Consider the following 20,910-nt stretch of genomic DNA (forward strand, 5'->3'; position numbering starts at 1 on the left):
AGAGGTGCTAGGAGTACCTTGCAGTTACCACCCCTGATACATCTTAATGTTGCATTTGTCTGTCTGGTATTCTAGAGACTGTTTAACTAATTCTCTATTTTAAATTTTCTCTGTTAAAATAACTGGTGTCATTTTCTAACTGGACTATGACTAATAAGGTAAGTAAATACCTCTTTTAATATTGATTTACTGTATGCAGACTTGCTCTGTAATTCATGATTCTGACTTGGTTAACATAAACTTTTGTCTAGCATCCTTTTCTTTCAAGAACACCTGTCCATAAAGCTTTGGCCCTGGTGAGGGTGGTCGTGCTATGTCCCATCTTCATGATGGGGGTGAACTCAGGACCATGGTTGATCAGTCGGCTCTCCCCAGTCTTCTGCTACAAAGATTGGTTTAGGAATAGACATTAGATATAGCTGGGCCAATCACAGTCTTCCTTGGGACTTTTTTTTTTTTATTAGAGCTGCTGATATTATTGTCATGTGAGGCATAAAAGTTGTGAAAACTATCTTTCAACTTACCTTCTTATATGGAATTTTCATATATGGTAAACAGAAAGGAGAGAAGCAAAGCAGAGGGAGAGGGAGATGGAAAAGGAGAAGGCGAGGGAGTGGGAGAGGGAGAAAGAGAGGGAGAGAGAGAGAGAGAGAGAGAGAGAGAGAGAGAGAGAGAGAGAGAGAGAGAGAGAGAGAGAGAGAGAGAAAGAGAGAATAAACATCATTGTACCATTAGATTCAGTCATTAGTCCACTAGACCTCCTCAGACATTTTTATAACTGGATAACAAAAGTTGTCTAACTAACATGCAGCATTGAGTCATGCAAATGACTAAATAAACAATAGTATTGTACAAAATAACCCTTTGCTAAATGGCCAGAAAATACACACTACAGCTTTAGTGCCTACGAGCAAGCTAATTTATTTTATTATTTAAAAGACAAGAAATATCTAACGGTGTTTAAGAGGCTAGAGTAGGCCTCTTTGCTCACACTTGAAACAGCAGAAAACACTCTGTTGGTTATTTATTTTGCATGTTTTAGAAGAGTATTATTCATTATTACATGCAAAACTAGCAAAAATTCAATCTTGCTTAAGGACCTTTCTAAGAGTAACAAATCCTTAGTTTACATGCCTTATGTAACCCACTACTAACCATTAGAGAATCACACTTTTTCATGTGCAAGTGTTATGAGATAATAAACAAGTTGGAACAATTACACCAAATTTTAAAAGCACCAAGTTTTAGAAATTCCCCTAATACTTGCATTTCAATACACACTCTTGTCAAATAAGTGGTTATTTCCTGTAAACTACTCCTCTTAAAAGCTGATGGTCTGTTCCCCTTCATTGGACCTACAGCAACAAGGAGACCAAGGCTTACTTGTAATTTCTCTCCTGGGAGGGTCATTTCTTTTCCTGGTCTCAGAAAAGAACCTGCTGCATCCATAAGAGAGGCTCCATCTTTCACAGTGTCTGCAGCTTGACAGAAGATTGCTACATCGTCTCAGAGAGCAAGAATCCAAGAAGCTAGGTGGTAATTCTGACTTCTCTTTTCACCACTGAAATACAGCATCCACAAAGTGATTTTCCATCTTGCTCTGGCAGTATCTGACAAAATCTGAGAGCTTCTCTTACAAGATCATCAACTTAAATGCCAGGAGGGGTTTTGTAGTCAAATAGTAATGACACATTTTTTGATCTTGGATTAGAAATGTGAAGATCAAATTTCCATTTTCGGATAAAATGTCCAGCTCTCCCACAACACACATAATGATTTCTTTTTCTTTGACCATCCACTAAATAGTTGCCTGCAATTTATTTATTTTTAATACTTAATAATCAATTTTCACATATGAAATAATATAACAATTTACATCCACCAAGTGTGTAATAATCAGACTTGAAATACGTAACTCTGTGCTCACGTCTTCCATCCCTCCTGTCCATGCCTTCACTCCTTATTCCTCTCCTCCAGTTGCCACAGACCGTAAACAAACTAAGACGACAGCATTGAGCTGGTGTGACTGAATCTCATATTTTCAGTTTCTGCCATGGTCATAAAAAATGGGATTTTTCTTAAATCTTGAAGGGATACATGCCAATTTTGTGTTCTCTAACTGGGCCATGAATATATTTAGTTACTCATACTAGCTCTTGGATTTTAGTTGTTATTCTTTTTCTATTTTTTCTGTCATTGCAGGAGAGAGCTGTATCATAGCTTGACATTCTCCTACAATCATGACAAAAGCATTTCCCAATGAATTTTATATTAATTAGGTGGTTAAAATTTTTGGCTTTTTAATCAAAAAGTGATGAGAGCTGCAAGGAGACAAATGACTAAATAGGCCATATATTATAGTTACATTAATTTTTAAAACTACATGATAGTCACTTCTTTACGCATTAGGATTTTTTTGCAATAGTTGTTAAGTAGGACCATAATCAGTTAAATAAAAAGGAATAGTCTATGCAAAATACTAATTGATGCTTTGCACATAGTAAGTATATAATGTCAATTATTAGCATTTCAATCAATAACTTATTTTTAGGCCATCTTGGAAATGCTTAAAATACAAAATCCTTTACCAACAAAACAAAAAGTGATTTTTAATAATAAAAATTTTATATGTCAACAGTCGTTGAACTGTTCCATAATACCCTTATAAAGTTAGCACAAACCATTCTTAACATTATCCCAGGACAGTTTATTTTATATAAAATACAGAAGATATATCTCAATTCCTCAAGTTTTATAGAACTGATTTTACCTTTTCAATAAAAGTATCTCTAAACATTCTACATTATTTCACCCACTAAATTATCTCTTTAACATAGCAAGTTGCCTAACATCTGGGCTTAAACATCTACTATAATGAAAAAAGTTATGCTCTCTCTGAGCACAACAATGCATCCAATTACCTATAAACTTCACGCACACAAATGTAGTGACATTATGTAGTTTACTTTGTAGCAATAATGAATGATGCACATTTCTGGGCAGCATGTCTGTGATTAATATGTAAAATTTTATTGATTATTTCTTTTACCTGCATATTACCTTATTTTAAGATAAAAAGATTGACAAAAAGGATTTGCATAAATCAAAAGTTGAACATAACATGGATCTTGTTAATGATACCAAACATTGATATATCCTATAGATAGGCAATAAAATAGTTACATACATTTTAAGTAAAGAAAAACATAAATACAGTGATAGAGTTAGAATTATTAACAATCTATATTACAAGAAAATAGATAGTTTTATTATAAGGCAATTGTATTGCAAATATCATGATAGTAAAAACTTAAGTGGTCTTGAATATTGTCTTATCAGAAGTAAAAACAATATACCTGAGTGTGAAATGAAAGTTCATGGAGAAAAGTTATATTAAAGAAAATTATTTTTATAAATTATATTCACTTTGTATTCTGCAATTGGTAAGACATATTGAGTTTAACATATGTAAGAATACTTTAAATGTTATATAGTAAAAGACCCATACTTAATGTACATCATAATATGTTTTTAGAATAGAACAAAAAGAGTACAATTACTCTTAAGGTTGTTCTCAGAAAATAAGAATGTCCTACTGAAATTGTGTACTTCCCTTTTTTAACCTAGCATACAAGGTCTGTCCAGAAAGTATCTGTCCATCTAACATGAAAAATAGAGACATTTATTGAAGAATATTCAAGATACATTGTTTCCCTCATCTGGGGAAATATATCAGATAAAATATTGCTATGAGCAATGTCTGATAGTTTACTGCCAGTTTCCTTCTAGAATTTTTAGGGTTTGGCGTCTAATATTTAAGTCTTTAAACCATTTCAAATTTATTTTTCTACTGGTGTTGCTCAGTTGGTTGAGGGTTGTCCTGTAAACCAAAAGGTTTCTGGTTCAATTCCTGGTCAGGGCACATGCCTGGGTTGTGGGTTTGGTCCCAAGTTGTGGTGCCTATGGAAGAAAACCAATTGATGTTTCTTTTAAATAGATTTTGAAGTTCTCGTCGTCGGCAGCCGTCCATCTCGAGAGACGATGGTGTAGCTTCTTAAGAGTCTATCTGCACCGCCGAGAATGGTTGTGCAGTCCGACTCGGGAGTGACACGGTATCTGTCTCCTCCCGTGTTGAATCGACATCTTGCGATGACGCTGGAGTGTCCTCTCCAGTGAAGCTGAAGCTACAGAGCCTGGGCAGGGTGATATGGAGGGTCTGCTGTTGCCCATGCAGCAGACCCCCCCCTCTCTTCGCAGCTGAAGGGTCCAAGGGAAAGACGGAGTCAATACAGCTTGGCTTCAGGTGCGCCGCAGGAGTTGCCGGTGTTGACTACAACGTCAAACCGCCTTAGGGACTCCGGCTCCGGATTTTCTGTCGGGGTTTACTCCCTTAGCCTTTCCCCTGAAGAGGTATGCCGCAAGGCAGCGGAGGTTTTTTGGAGTCAGAGTTTTCCTTCTCTGATGTGCCCTGACTGGAAGATCGAACCAGCGACACTTAGCTCGCAGGCCGACGCTCAATCCACTGAGCCAAACCAGCCAGGGGGTTTGAAGTTCTAGCTCTCTTCTTATTATGGCACCCCCATGATGTGAAGTTTGACACACTTGATGCTGTCCTCAAGACTTCTTATACTATCTTTATTTCTTTGGATTGTTTTTTTTTCTTCTTTTTGTTGTTCTGATTAGGTGTTTTTTGCTCCTTCTATTCCAAATCTCTGATTTGATTCTTGGCTTCATATACTCTACTGTTGATTTCTTGTTAATTAGTCTTCATTTCAGTTAATTTTTTTAATTCTTAATTTTTTTTATGATTTCCATGTTTCTTTTTATGCCAGTGAGGTTCTCACTAAGTTCATCTATTCCTCTCCCAAGTTCAATGAGCATCCTTATAACCATTGTTTGAATCCTGCATCTAATAGATTACTTGTTTCCATTTTGTTCTGTTCTTCATTTGGGACATGTTCCTTTGTCTTCTCATTTGGGCAGCCTTCCTATGTTTGTTCCTATGTTTTAGGCAGAGCTGTTACGTTCCCTGAGTTTGGACTCCTAATGTAGTAGGTGTCTTATAGGGTCCATTGGCACAGCCTCCCTGGTTAGCCTAGATGGGCACTCCAGGTTTACCTCCTGTGGGCTGTATACACCCTCCTGTTGTAGTTGAGCCTTGATTGCTGTTGGCATATCTATTGGAGGGTTATACTCCCAGGTTGATCAGCTGCAAGGACTTGCTGGGACCACCTCATGAGGATCAACTATGAAGGGGCCTACCACACAAAGAAGGAGTCACTTCAGTGGGGTTCTTGTGACTGCTGAGTCCTCCCCTTGAATGTGTCAATTGTTTGACATAGTCTGAATTGTTCACTGAGTGCACTGGCTCTGGGGCCTCCAAGGAGGTCCAGGTCAAGGTCAGCCACTGCCTGTGTTCTGCCCAGGTTACCAAGCATGAGCTACAAAATAATCTGCAGATGACTGCTACTTGTGATTGGCTTATAGGTGCCCAGTAGAAGCCAAGCTACAAACTGATCTGACTGCCCCTAGTGCCAAACCTGTGGTCACTTAACAAGAGATATAAGGCATGCTAGGCTAAATGGGCTAGATGCTGCTTATTTGAGAGAAAAGTCTGAAGCATGAGCCAAGACACATCATCTGTATGGAAGAGCCACTGGAAATGGCTTTATTTGGGCCCCCAAGTTGGGTGGAGGCAGGGTCTCAAGGAACTCCCAGGGTGGTGCAAACACTGTGAGCCAGGTTGATGGAGACTGAGATATGGTGCCTGCCTGCCAGCTCTGTTTGGGGTGAGGGGAGAGCTCAGCAAAGAAACAATGGCCTCTGCCAGTACTTCTGTCAGGGGGAAAACTGCCTCTCCAGCTCTTGCCCTGATGTCAGACAATTCAGTTCCTCCCCATGCATCCTTGCTGCCTTTCGGGCTACGTTCCCACCACTGGAGTTCAGAGAAAGTGAGTCTGAGAAAGTCCATGCATGCGCCCTTTAAGAGGAACTGCCTAGGACTATAGGAGACCTGTTTCACTCAACCACAATTTTCACTGGTTTTCACAGCCAGAAGTTAAGGAGCCTTTGCTTCCTGGCACTGGAACCCTGATTTGGAGGGTCTTGTATGGGTTTGGGACCCATTGCTTCTCAGAGAGGACCTCTGCAGCTGAGATTTCCCTCTCAGTTTTTATCTACCACATGTGGACATGGGACCAGACCATTCTGTCTCCAACCTGTTTACCCATTTCATTGTGGCTTCTTCTTTATATCCTTAGCTGTAGGACTTCTGCAGAGATTTCAGGTGGTTCTGAATGATGATTTTTCTATAGTCTAGTTGTAATTTTGATGTGGTTATGGAAGGATGCAAATATGACGTATGCCACTATCTTTACTAAAGTTCCTCTTTGTTTTTGTAAATAACGTTTGATGCAGTGAAGCTTTTTATTAAAAATTTTTTTGATATATATTACTAGCTGTAACATTTATATAACTCTAATCTATTTTACTATAAAGTGCTAACAACTCTAGTTTAGGCATTAGGTCTTTCTGATCTTTAATCCCCTTTTATACCTTACACATATATTAGAAGCTATGTGTTAATTATGATTGTTGAATTGAGTTTATTGATAAAACTAAAAACCTGTGGTTGCTCTCCACTGCCTCCCAGTGATCCTAACGAAAGTGTTTTGATGAAAAGTCAGAGGCGGTAGTTAATTGAGTAGAATAGTGTAAATTATTAACATGTCAGCATCTCAGGTTACTGAGAGCAAGAATCTATGACCAAAATTTTCTTTTTCTTCATTGTCTTGTGGTATTTGTTATCCCAGTACTTTTTACCGAGGTCTTCAGATCATTTAATTCTATTTATAATATTAAGGGAAAACTGTACTGTGGCAAGATATTTTTTTTTCTTTCTTATAAGACAATTAATGTGGCAACTCAAGCTTTTCTAATAATTTAGTATCAATGTAATTAATTTTTGCTATTCAGGAATAATGTTTAAAAATTAAATTGAAAATGAGTATGAAAAGTCATGTCTCTTTCCACAAATAAGATCTTTCTCTAGTGTATCCATAACTTTAGATACAAAGCCAGCAAGGGAGAAGACTATGAAAGATATGTTCATTTCCTAAGATTGCTGTTACAAACTACTACAAACTTGGTGACTTAAAACAACAGAAGTTTATTTTCCACAGTTTTGGAGACTAGAAATTCTAAATCTAACAGGGCCATGACTTATTACATGGTTTTCAGGGAAATCTGTTCCCTGCCTCTCAGCTGCAGCTAGCTCCAGGCATTCCTCAGCTTTTGTCACATCACTACTGTCTCTGCCTCTGTGGACATATCACCTCCTTCTCTTCTCCAAGTGTCTCAAAACACCCTTTGTGTTTCTTCTATAAGGCATATATGATTGTATTTAGGCCCCTCTGGAATAATACAGGAAGATCTCCCCATCTCAAAATTCTTACTGTAATAAACTTTGAAAAGACCCTTTTTCTAAATGACATAACATTTTTAAGTTTTATTGATTAGTGCTTGATATCTTTGTATAGTCATTATCAAGCTACAATTGAGATTTCTTTTTTACCTTAAAAGGTGAAAACTCTCAAAGAAGGCATGCACATATATGTTCATAGCAGTAATAACTAGTTGAAAAGAACACCAATATCTACGAAAAGGAGAATGAATAAACTAATAATGATATTGTATAATGAAATACTACTTAGCAATAAAAAATGTGAATCTCTGATGTTCATATTGATATATCAATTTCATTGATACGAAGTTCAGGAAATAACAAAATACATCAATCGATGTAAGAATCATAATGGTAATTAGTTGGAATGGTGGGGCAGAGAAAGGGATTGAAAGGAAGTGGGTTTGAGAGAATATTCTAGAATGATAGAAATGTTCTGAATTTTGATGGGAGAGTTAAATAAGAATATATCTTTGTCAAAACTGTCCATTTAAGATATGTGCACTTATTATACATAATTATAAACCAACAAAAGTGAAGGGAATGATGGAACTGAGAATCAGGTAATTTGGAGAGAAACGGAACCCATCACCCTTCTTCCACTGTAGAATAAATCTTAGGTCTGTGACTCTATGGACATTCTCTGGAGTGTGATCTCTGGCATCTGATAAAAATATGATCACACCAACAATCACAAAATACATCTGAATTTCTCTGTCTCATTCAACATATCACTTCCTTGTTTTTTTTTTTAAATGTCTGGCTCTCCAAAATATTCCAAGAAGGCATATTCTATTGTTTTTACTGCTGACAGTTTATGAAACTACTGGTTATTCAGTACATGCCTAGAGTTTATATAATCTGTTTACAGTTGATTTGGGGAAAACCATGACCTCACTCCCCCACAATATTCTGGCAAATGGTAGTTGGCTGTTGTCTCATTTTATCCATCTCCTCATATTTCTGACAGAATTTATATAAATCTTATAGATTTTCATTTCATAAAATTATGATTTCACTTTCTTGTACACAAATTTTTACTCTCAATCCTTTTCAGACAACTTAGTCCTATGACCCGGAATATGGCTTTTATTTTCTTTCATTTATTTTCATCATATTATCTCCAATTTATATTTAACATGTAGTCAAGTGGCCTTTACCTTCCCCACCCCCTAGCCCCAGTACTAGTTAAATCAGATCTTTCTGTGTATAGAATACCATTGTTCTTGGTCTCATTGAAAATGTTATAATTTTTATATGTATTGGAAAAATCAAGGCCTACATTTGTAAAAGAAAAAAAATAGATAAAAATAGAGCTATACTGTTTTGTAAAAAAAGGAGGAGATGTCAGCAATAACAAAATAATTTAAAAATATAGAATACACTGTGTTTCAAAGAAACCATATGTGGTAAATAAGATTCAAATAAATATTAGAATACATAGTTCTAAAAATAACAGAAAAATGAAAATTATTCCTCTATATGTGTATTGCAGTGGGGAATTAGGAGTGAATAGCTAATAGAAATTTGGTTTGAGTTACTTAAAATAAGTGTTTTAGGGAGGATTTGGAGACTCACCTCCCCACTAATTATAGCAAGAGAAAATCTGTATGATCTCTGAATAATATAGAGGCATATCTATAGGGATTTAGTTAGATTAGTAAGTGTCAACTTCTCAGGCCTATGAAATATGCTGGAAATAATTTGCTAAGAAGTTTCTTGAATATGAAGTGGCTTTAATAAGATAGCTTGATGAGTAAATGAATCAGAAAATTGAGGGCTAAATTTTTCTTACATTTCAGACATATTTTCAGTGATGGTAAGGTCAAAATATTTGGATTATAATTTGAGAACCATCAACTATTGTGGTAAAGTCTATCTAAACCAAATCATTGTCAGGTACTAAAATAAAATCATGAATTTTATTAATTCAGATGTAATTCATAGGTCTAGAGCTCATATTTGAGAAAGAAAAATTGAGTTACTCTTTTGTACGTGTTGTCCAAATGTGTGGATCAGCAGCAACATTGTGAGATTAATTGTAAAGTATCCAGAAAATCATGTCTACTAAAAATTAAGTATACAAATTATTTTTAAGTAAAATAAAGTGAATTTAAAGTTCATTTTTTAATTTTTTTATTTTTTGTTTTTTTACTTACAGTTGTCCCATTTTTCCCCCATTTCTCTCCCCCACCCAGCCCACCTCTTCTCTCACAATCATATCCCTCCCCGTTTTTCATGTCCATGAGTCATTTATACACGTTCTTTGAATAAACTCGTCCCTTACTTATCCCCCTTTTCTCCCTCCCCCCTCCCCCCTATTGACTGCTATTCTGCTCTTTTTTCTATTTAGTTCCTTTGTTTGTGTTGTTCTTTAGTTTCCTGTATTAGGTGATATCATATAGTATTTTTCTTTCTTTGCCTGGCTTATTTCACTAAGCATAAATCTCTCTAGTTCCATCCATGTTGTTGCAAATGGCAGGAGTTCCTACTTTCTTTCTGCTACATAGTATTCCATTCTGTAACTGTACCATAGTTTTTTGATCCACTCATCTACAGATGGGCACTTAGGCTGTTTCCAGCATTTAGCTATTGTAAACAGTGCTGCTATGAACATAGGGGTGCATAAGTTCTTTTGAATTAGGGTTTTAGGATTTTTCGGGTATAATCCTAGCAGTGAAATTGCTGGTTCAAAAGGCAGTTCCATTTTTAGTTTTTTTAGGTAATCCCATACTGTTTTCCATAGTGGCTGCACCAGTCTGCATTCCCACCAACAGTGCAGTAGGGTTCCCATTTCTCCACATCCTCGCCAGCATTTGTTGTTTGTTGATTTGTTGATGACGGCCATTCTGACTGGTGTGAGGTGATATCTCATTGTGGTTTTTATTTGCATCTCCCTGATGGCTAATGATGTTGAGCATTTTTTCATGTGTAAATGAACCTTCTGTATGTCCTCTTCAGAGAAGTATTTGTTCAGGTCTTTTGCCCATTTTTTAATCGGGTTGTTTGTTTTCTTGATGTTGAGTCGTATTAGTTCTTTATATATTTTGGAGATCAGTCCCCTGTCTGTGATGTCATTGGAAAATATGTTTTCCCATATGGTTGGTTTCCTTTTCTTCTTGCTGATGTTTTCTTTTGCTGAGCAGAAACTCTTTAGTTTGATGTAATCCCATTTGTTTATTTTTTCCTTTATTTCTCTTGCCTTAGGAGATGTATCCATGAAGATATTGTTACGTGGGATATCTGAAATTTTCCTGCCTATGTTTTCCTCTAGGACTTTTGTGGTGTCATGGCTTACATTGAAGTCTTTGATCCATCTTGAGTTTATTCTTGTGTGTGGTGTAAGTTGGTGGTCTTGTTTCACTTTTTTGCAAGTCCCTATCCAGTTCTCCAAGCACCATTTGTTAAAGAGGCTCTTCTCATTCCATTTTATGTTCCTTCCTCCTTTATAAAATATTAGTTGACTATATATTCCTGGATTTATTTCTGGACTCTATTCTGTTCCACTGATCTACATGTCTGTTTTTATGCCAGTACCAGACTGTTTTGATCACAGTGGCTTTGTAGTATTGTTTGATATATGGTGCTGTGATTCCTTCTTCTGTGTTCTTCTGTCTCAAGATTGCTTTTGCTATTTTGGGTCTTTTTTGATTCCATATGAATTTTTGGAGTATTTGTTCTAGGTCTGTGAAATATGTCGTTGGTATTTTAATAGAGATTGCATTGAATCTGTAAATTGCTTTGGATAGTATGGCCATTTTGATGATGCTGATTCTTCCCATCCAAGAACATGGCATTTGCTTCCATTTATTTGTATCTTCCTTAATTTCTTTCTTCAATGTTACATAATTTTCAGAATACAGGTCTTTTACCTCTTTGGTTTACTCCTAGGTACTTTATTTTTCTTGTTGCTATAGTAAATGGTATTTTCTTTTTTTTCTCTGTCACAGATATTTTATTGTTGGAGTACAGAAATGCTTTAGATTTCTGTATATTTTGTACCGTGCTATTTTGCCAAATTCACTTATTATATCGAGTAGTCTTTTAGTGGAGTTTATAGGGTTTTCTAGGTATACTCTCATGCCATCTGCATATGATAGTTTTACTTCTTCTTTCCCAATTTGGATGCCTTTTATTTTATTTTTCTTGTCTGATTGCTGTGGCTAGAACTTCCAACACTATGTTGAATAGGAGTGGAGAGTGTGGACATCCTTGTCTTGTTCCTGATTTCAGGGGGAATGCTTTCGGTTTTTGTCCATTGAGTATGATGTTGGCTTCAGGCTTCTCATATATATCCTTAATTATGTTGAGCTATGCTCCCTCTATTCCCATTTTGCTGAGTGTTTTCATCATAAATGGGAGTTTATCAAATGCTTTTTCTGCATCTATTGATATTATCATGTGATTTTTGTCTTTCATTTTGTTTAGGTGATGTATTATATTTATTGAGTTGCAAATATTAAACCATCCTTGCATCCCTAGGATGAATCCCACTTGATCGTGGTGTATGATCTTTTTGATGTATTGCTGGATCCTGTTTGCCAATATTTTATTGAATATTTTAGCATCTATGTTCATCAGAGATATTGACCTGTAATTTTCTTTCTTTGTTGTGTCTTGACCTGGTTTTGGGATTAGGGTAATACTGGCTTCATAGAAAGAGTTTGGGATTTTTTCCATCTTGTTGGATTTTTTGGAATAGTTTCAGGAGGGTACGAGTTAGTTCTTCCATAAATGTTTTGTAAAATTCACCTGTGAATCCATCCGGTCCAGGACTTTTGTATGCAGGGAGATTTTTGATTAATATTTCAATTTCCTTCTTTGTTATTGGTCTGATGAGACTTTCTACTTCTTCTTGATTCAGTTTGAAAGGTTATATATTTCTAGAAATTTGTCCATTTCTTCTAGGTTGTCAAATTTCTCGCCATACAGTTGTTTGTAGTAATTTCTTACTATCATTTGTATTTCTGTGGTATCAGTCGTAATTTCTCCTTTCTCATTTCTGATTTTGTTTATTTGGGTTTCTCTCCTTTTTTCTTGATGAGCTTGGCTAGAGGCTTGTCAATTTTGTTTATTTTTTCAAAGAACCAGTCCTAGTTTTGTTGATCTTTTGGATTGTTTGTTTGGTCTCTATGTCATTTAATTCTGCTCTGATCTTGACGACTTCCTTCCTTCTTTTTGACTTAGGCTTTGTTTGTTGTTGTTTTTCTAGTTCTTGTAGCTTTAGGGTTAGATTTTTTATTTGAGATTCTTCTATTCTTTTCAGATATGCCTATATTGCTATGAACTTCCCTCTTAGGACTGCTTTTGCTGTGTCCCATAGGTTTTGGGTTGTTGTGTGTTCATTATTGTTAATTTCTAGAAATTTCTTGATTTCTTCTTTGATGTCATTGCTAACCCATTCATTATTTAATAGCATGTTATTCATTCTCCATGAGTTTGGGTGTCTTTGATTTTTTTCTCTGAGATTGATTTTTAGTTTCAAAGCATTGTGGTCTGAAAAGATGCTTGATATGATTTCAATTTTCTTGAATTTGTTGAGGCTTGTTTTGTGTCCTGTCATGTGGTCTATCTTTGAAAACATCCCATGTGCATTTGAAAAGAATGTATATTTTGCTTCTTTTGGGTGAAAAGTTCTATATATATCAGTTAAGTCCATGTGGTTTAGTGTGTTGTTCAATGCCAGTATATCCTTGGTGTTTCTTTGCTTCAATGATCTGTCTATTGTTGATAATGGAGTGCTGAAGTCCCCTACTATGAGTGTGTTGTTGTTAATGTCCTTCTTGTGGTCTTCTAGTATTTTCTTTATGTATTTGGGTGCTCCTATTATGGGTGTATATATGTTTATCAGTGTTATATCTTCTTGATGGATTGTTCCTTTAAGTATTAGAAAATGTCCTTCTTTGTCTCTTTTTATTGCCCTTGTGTTGAAATCTGTTTTGTCTGATATGAGGACTGCTACCCCACCTTTTTTTTCAGGTTCATTTGCTTGGAATATTTTTTTATATCCATTTACTTTCAGTGTGTGTAAATCTTTTGTTTTGAGGTGTGTTTCTTGTAGACAGCAAATATGTGGGTCCTATTTTCTTATCCATTCCATTACCCTATGTCTTTTAATTGGAGCATTTAATCCATTTACCTTTAAGGTTATTATTGACATGTATTTATTCATTTCCCTTTGTACCTCTGTTCCTCTCCTTTTTTATTTTATTTTTTCTTCTTTTTTCTTAGAACATTCCCTTTAGCATCTCTTGCAATGCTGGTTTGGTGGAGATGTATTCTTTTAGTCTTCCTTTGTCTGAGAAACTCCTTATTTCACCTTCTATTTTGAATGAGAGCCTTGCTGAGTAGAGTATTCTTGGTTGTAGGCCTTTTTTTTTTTTTTTTCATGGCTTGAAATATTTTTGACCATTCCCTTCTGGCTTGTAGTGTTTCTGTTGAGAAATCGGTCGATAGCCTTATTGGAGCTCCCTTGTATGTTATTTGCTGTTTCTCTCTTGCTGATTTTAGGATTCTCTCTTTGCCTCGGAATGTTGCCATTTTTATTATGATGTGCCTTAGAGTGGGGTTTTTTTTGGTTCCTCTTCTTTGGAACTCTCTGTGCTTCCTGAACTTGTATAACTTTTTCTCTCATCAGGTTGGGAAATTTTTTTGTCACTATTTCTTCTATCAGTTTTTATATTCCTTGTTCTTCTGATCCCTTTTTATTTCCAATGATTCTGATATTGTTTTTCCTTATGCTATTTTGTAATTCCCTTATTTCTTCTTCATAGTTTTTTAATCTTTTTTCATTTTGCTGTATGGTCTGGGAATTTTTTTCTACATTATCTTCTAACTCACTAATCTGATCCTCTGCTTCATTTAGTCTGCTTTTGACTGATTCTACTGTGTTTTTCAGTTCAGAGATTGAATTCTTCATTTCCTCCTGGTTCTTGTTAATAGTTTCTATGTCTTTTTTTATGCTGGCTTAGTTCTATGCAAGTTCCCTGTAATTTTCTTGCAGCTGTTAGTAACTTCCTTGGAGGTTGTCATAGTTGTTTTTAAGGTTGCCGAGTATGTTGAGCTTCTTCACAAACAGTGTTTTGAATTCCGTATCTGACATTTGGGCTATGTCTATTCCATATACCTCTCTTTCTGGGGATTCCTCTTTACTTTTCATTGAGAGGTTGTTTCTGCCTCTTACCATGTTGGATTCTTCTTGTTTGCTTTTATTTTTTGGTTTTGTCTGCTTTGACTTCCCACCTTTGTGGTATGAAATTCTTTATAGGAGATCTGGGGGTTTCAGTGGTGCAGTCTCTTTGATCTCCCGAGCCTGATGTTCTTGGGTTACCCTTTATGTTTTTTGTTTATGCTGTCTAGTTATATTTCAGATGCTCTTTAGTAGGATCTTCCTTCTGGCTAGTTGGTTGAGAGTCACTCTATCCACTTTGTCTTGAGTTCTTTTGTGGAGATGCTGTTAAAAACATAAACACACAGCCCAGGCAGGAGACCCACACTTTCAAAAATATCCCCCACCCTCTATCCCACACCCTCAAAAATATCCCCCACCCTCTATCCTGCTATCATCAGCCAATGAGCCAGTATTAATATAAATGTAGAGAGATTAGAGCTTTTATACTATAGGAAGAATAGATAAGAGTTGTTTTTAGGGAGGAAAAATATAATTTTTGAGAGAGGGGATGGTAGATTAATAATAGTTGAGACTATGCAAGACAGTAGGTAATATTTACATTGTATGTTAATAACAATAGAAGAAAAGGATGGAAAAATGCAGAATATAGTAAGAAAGTGGGATTGTATAGTATTGCATTTATATAGTAGTTATAGTCTATTTATTTAGAGTGAAAGGGAGGCTAAACTAGACACACAAATAAACAACGATTAAAGAGGAAGGATGAGAAGGAGAGATTGTATGAAACAAATTAGAGATATAGTTTTTTTTTTATTTCCCTCTTTTTCCTTTCCTCTATTCTCTTCTTTTTTCCCTTTTTTAAGGAAGGGGAAAAAAAAAAAAGGAATGTTTTTACTCAGTTCAGCCTTAGTGTTTCGTCTTCTTTTTCTGTGTCCCCAGCTGGTCTAATGTGGTGGGTCAGAGGTTCTTGCGCCTTGCAGCAGTGGTGTGCGCCCGCGGTGGCTGGCATGGCATGCTCCCTTGGTGCCTGCTGGAGCCAGCCGAGGTCCCTTTGTGTGCGCACGCCCCTGCGCACCCAGGGAGGCCCAAGAGCTTGCCTCAGGCCTGCCAAGCCACTCTCCAGGAGATGGTCTCTCACCTCCCAGGGCAGGGCCCCAGACACTTGGGCACAGTGGAAGTGAGCGTCTGTGAGTCATTGCTGCCAGCTGTTCCCATGCCGCAGCCGCCCACCGTTCCCGCACCCACCTGAGCGGGCATGAGCAGAGCCTGAGCAAGTGGTCTGCACTCCGGCCTGGCGCCCACTGGAGCTGGCCAGGGGTGTCTGCGCACAGTCTTCTGTGTGTTCGGTGGGCCCTCCCTGTGCCCATTGGGGCACTGATCTTATGTCTGTTGGGACATGTCTTAGGGGCACATGGACTCGCGGCTCCACGCACCTGGGCCAGTGAATGAGGGCACTTCCCTATGCGCGCCCGTGCAACCCAAGATGAGGGTTCGGTAGTGGACGAGTGCACCTCTGTACCTGTGCTCCTCAATAGTGTCCTACCACCCCCAAACTTTCCACCCCTCTCCGCAGTCCACAAGAGAAAAATATAAAGGAAAATTATGTTCTCACTTGCACAGCAGTACATTATCTCCTGTCCTTCAGCGCCAATACTACCTGGTCAAGTCCCGTCTCTGCCAGTAGGCAGAGATCCGCTCTCCTCCCAACTCCTCTCTGGGGAAGCCTGTGGTCGCCAAAAAGCCTTTGTGTACTTCCAGCTGCAGCTCGGGCAGTCACCCCAGTCAGAAATCTCATCTCGTCCTTTTTTCCTCTGCTATTCTCACCAAACAGGTTTTTCCCAGATGGTTTTTCTCCAGTCCAGCAGTGCCAAGGCTCGACTCCTGCCAGTGCCCAGCTGCTCACTGAGATGTTCTGTCTGCAATTAGTCCAAACTACAGATGGGTCTCGGGAGCCTGAAAGCGCAGCCTCCCCTCACTCCTTCGCCATCTTCCTACCCTCCTAAAGTTCTTTTTATAGGTATAATATATATTTTCATGTAATAAAACAGGGTTAAAAAAAGTATAGATATTTACACAATGGATGACTCACTTCTGCTAAGACCTCATGTTGTTAATTTAATGATTGCTGTGATTGTAAGTTATAATAGTGTTATATTTTCTGAAAAATATTTCTGAATGATTATATAAGCATATATTTAGAGCAAGCTATTGCCTTTGTAAATGTCATTCATAATAGGTATTATAGCTGTAAAAGAGTTAACATCATTATGTATACATAATATTTTTACATTATATTTATTCATACATCCAAGCCTATGGTGTGCTGCTATGTTCTGTGCACTCTTCTAGGCATTGGGCATAAAATAATGAACATGAGACATGAGGCATGAACCCTGACTCTTCCACCTGAGACAACTGACTCCTCCCACCACACAAACATACAAACTATAAGAAATAATAGTTTACATGAGGATGATGAAAACCCTCGCATAATATTCTCCTTCCTACTGATTTATCTATGTATTGATTTACTTCTATTTGATAATGTGTTGACTTAGCCCATCACTCAAACTAGATACTTCAGGTTAAATTCTGATTGCTTATTGTACTGTAATATATAAATATAACATAACTTTTGTCTGTTACATGAATCCACATATTATCTTCTCTTCTCCTTTCAGATAATAGCCCTTTGTGTGTTTAAAAGCAATTGCTTAACCATTTGTGTCTCTTCTCTGTTCTAATAGAGTAAAAAATAAGATTTAGAGATTGTACACCTAAAATCCAAGTATATTATCAGGAAATCTTATCAACTATCTGCCCTCTAAACATAATCCCTACTCTAATATAAAATCCTGTCTTTCCTCTGGCCCATTTGCATTTAAGCCTGAAAGCAAATTTCTACTGGGGGTGTATTAAGGTGTATCCTTCCTGGGGGGAAACACAAGATTGTGAAAGGAAAGCACATGCCCTAATGTTCATTTTTACATACATAAAGGTTTTATTTGGCTCTCTGCATAATTTATCTGCTGTAGAAAAAAAAGTTTTACATTTTGCAAAATATAATGTTCAGGCCAAAGCATTTTATAATTTTGAATTTTATTTTGCAAAATATAAGACATGTACTCAGTCTTTCCCTGCGGGTGACTTACCAAGTTGACCTTATCATAGTCCTTTTTTCTCATATTGTTATAGTAAAAATTAACAGCAAAGGGTATTCAGAGGTCTTATGAATTTTTAATCACTGATTATCATGCTACTAACAGGAATTAAAAATACAAAACAAGTTTTCTCAATCTTTTAGATATTGTAAATTGAAATACAGAAACCAGTTACACGTACATCAAAATAACTTTTACCAAAGTAATCAACTATTAAAAATTCATTACTACATTGTATATTGCAAAATTTCAAGGTATTGCTTCTATTATCGTAAGGTTTCATTAAGATAGACAGAATTCACATAAACATTTAGGTTATATTTTACTTACTTCCAAACCATAACATTTAATCAGAGGAAAAGAAGAAGAGAGAGAGATATTGGTAGGTGTGCAGAAAAGTATCTAATACTAGTACAAAAGCAAACATATTTGAAAATAAAACTAATATTTTCCTTTGGATTAAAAATAACAATGTACATTAGAAAATTCATTTATACAAAGGAGTAAATAAAAACTTCCAGGTGAAAATACTGTAATAATTATCAGAACTTTCTTATGTAATTATTACTACTATATCAGCTGGGAAGCTTTCAAATGTAAATAATAGAAACTCTAGCCAAAAATGTTTTCAAAATTGTTAGCTCCCATTACAGGAAGTCAAGAGGAAGGCAGATGTCATGGGTTGTTGATTCTGTAGCTTAATGATGTCACCAGGGACTTCAGGTTTTCCCATCCTCTGGCTCAGCTGTTCACATTTTTGGCCCCATCTTACAGCTGTTTACCCTTGGAATCCTAGAAAGGCTATCCTCAGCACTGAGAACATGCTTCCTTACTAACATCCAGGGGAGGGGATCCTCTCCCTCAGTAGGGAACGTGATCCTTTCACTAAGTCTGAAGAGCTAGGATTTTAACAGTGAGGAATTAGGTTTGGTTGGCATGCGCTTGTTGATTTAGACATACATAAACCACCACTGAAACCGAGGATGGAACCTCTGAATTGAAATGGGCTGATTAACATATGACCATCTGAACAAATTGAGGTTTGTTTAATAAAAAAGTAAAGAATTCATTTAAGCAAGGCAAACAGGCATGCTTTATCTTGTACCACTGGGGGTCTGTCGGTGATCTTAAGTACCTTCCTTGTACTCTCTCATCATAGCATCAGCAGAAGAGCTCACACATGGTTGTTGCCAAACAGATGTTACATTGTCCTGCCTGCATCCCTACTACAATTAAGAAATAAGAACAACTGAGTAGTGAAGAGTAAATATTAAAATGCTGGCAAGCCCTGGCCGGCATGGCTCAGTTGGCTTTAGTATCATCCTGTGAACCGAAAGGTTGCAGAGTGTATAGGAGGCAAACCGATCCATGTTTCTCTCACATCCATGTTTCTCTCACATCCATGTTTCTCTCTTCCTCCCTTCCTCTCTCTCTGAAACCACAGAAAAAAATGTCCTCAGGTGAGGGTAAAAAAATAAAAATAAATAAAATGCTGGCAAAAACTGACTTGTTATCTTAAATTTAATAATGGCCCCTCTGGGCACAATCAAAATGTGTATGAGAAGCATAAACAAGTGAGGAGGTTCAGTCTCATGGAGATGTTGTGGACTATAAAACATAATCCATGCAATCAAAAATACCTTCAACATACCTCAAATCCTTTACTTACACTTGTCAAATACCATGAAGGAATTATAATCCCTGAAAAATACCCTTTCCCTTTCCCTTGTTTCTCTCTGCCATGCTCAGCCTTTATATACTTTGCCACTCTTGCCTCTCCCATCGAAGTGACTGAGCCCTCTTGTCCTTCCACCAGCCTGTGGCACTTTTACTTCCTCCCTTTCTATTCAGGCCTTATACAGGGAATTCTGATCACTGCTTGTTTGGAAGGTGGGAAAGACTACCCATACTTTTAAATTTAAAACTGCTCTTATAAAAAACTGATTAAAGGGAAATTAAGCTGCAAGAATGTGAATCAATAAAAAATTAGTTCCATGTTCTCTGTTCATAAATAAGATGTATCCCAAAATAATAAAAGCATATGAAATTTCTGAATCACTATAAGTAGAGTGGGATAAATCACGCAGAATGAACATGATGTCATACTGGTGAAAATCATATAATTAGCATACACATACCCTTATTCTTACAATCACAGGCGTTGTTTCTTCATTTTATAATCACTCGGAGCTGGTGATGGTGACAGTGATGAGAGAGTAAGCAATAAGACAGGCACTCTCACACACAGCTGCTGAGAGGGTAGGACTGTTTCTAGGTTAGAGCCTTGAAGTTGCTCATATCTTTTCAGCCTGTACTTTCACTTCTCTGAATCTTTATATATATATGAAATTAAAGCATAATATATATATATATATATATATATATATATATATATATATATATATAACTGGAGATGACCAGTCAAACTTTTTCTCAATGTCATTCATAAGTATAAATTGTTTTAAAAATCTAAATATATAATACAAAGCTAATGATTAAACACATTCTACATTCTAATTCATTCATGAAATAGAAAAGAATCTGGCCATTATAAATGGTAATTACAAAACATTGTAATGATGACATAGAAAGGAGCTAAAATAACCAGAGTTCTTAATAATATTATTGAGTTCTTAACTCACTCAATTCTTAGCAAGTCCTACTTGGTCTTATTGTTTTTTGAGCTAATAACACTTTCTTTTTTGTTGTTGAAATTGATTTCAATTGGGATTTGTTGATACTTTCAGCCCAAAGTATTTTAAATAATTCATAGACCAAATCCAATGGTATATTAGAAAAATAGCATTGTGACCAGTGGATTTATTCATTAATTTAAGAAAAGTTATATAATTATTTTTCAACATGTACACATTTTAAGTAATTGTTTAAGACCTATTCCAAAATAAAAAGGAAATTATTATAGTAACTTGCAAATAGAAGAATTTTTTGACATGATAAAAATATTTACAGTAAATATTAGAAACATTTTCTAATATTATAATAGTTTCTAATTTTTGAATAGAATAGTTTTTACTTCTAATCTTTAAAAGCTGAAAATAAAACAAATATGTCTGCTAACACCTCTACTTTTTAATATTGGTTTTTAATACCACTACCTAAATCAATAACTTTTAAAAAAATGAATTCCCAAATTG

Source organism: Furipterus horrens, unplaced genomic scaffold, assembly GCF_987537825.1.
Source record: "Furipterus horrens unplaced genomic scaffold, mFurHor1.1.pri manual_scaffold_1, whole genome shotgun sequence".
In the NCBI taxonomy this organism is placed as follows: domain Eukaryota; kingdom Metazoa; phylum Chordata; class Mammalia; order Chiroptera; family Furipteridae; genus Furipterus; species Furipterus horrens.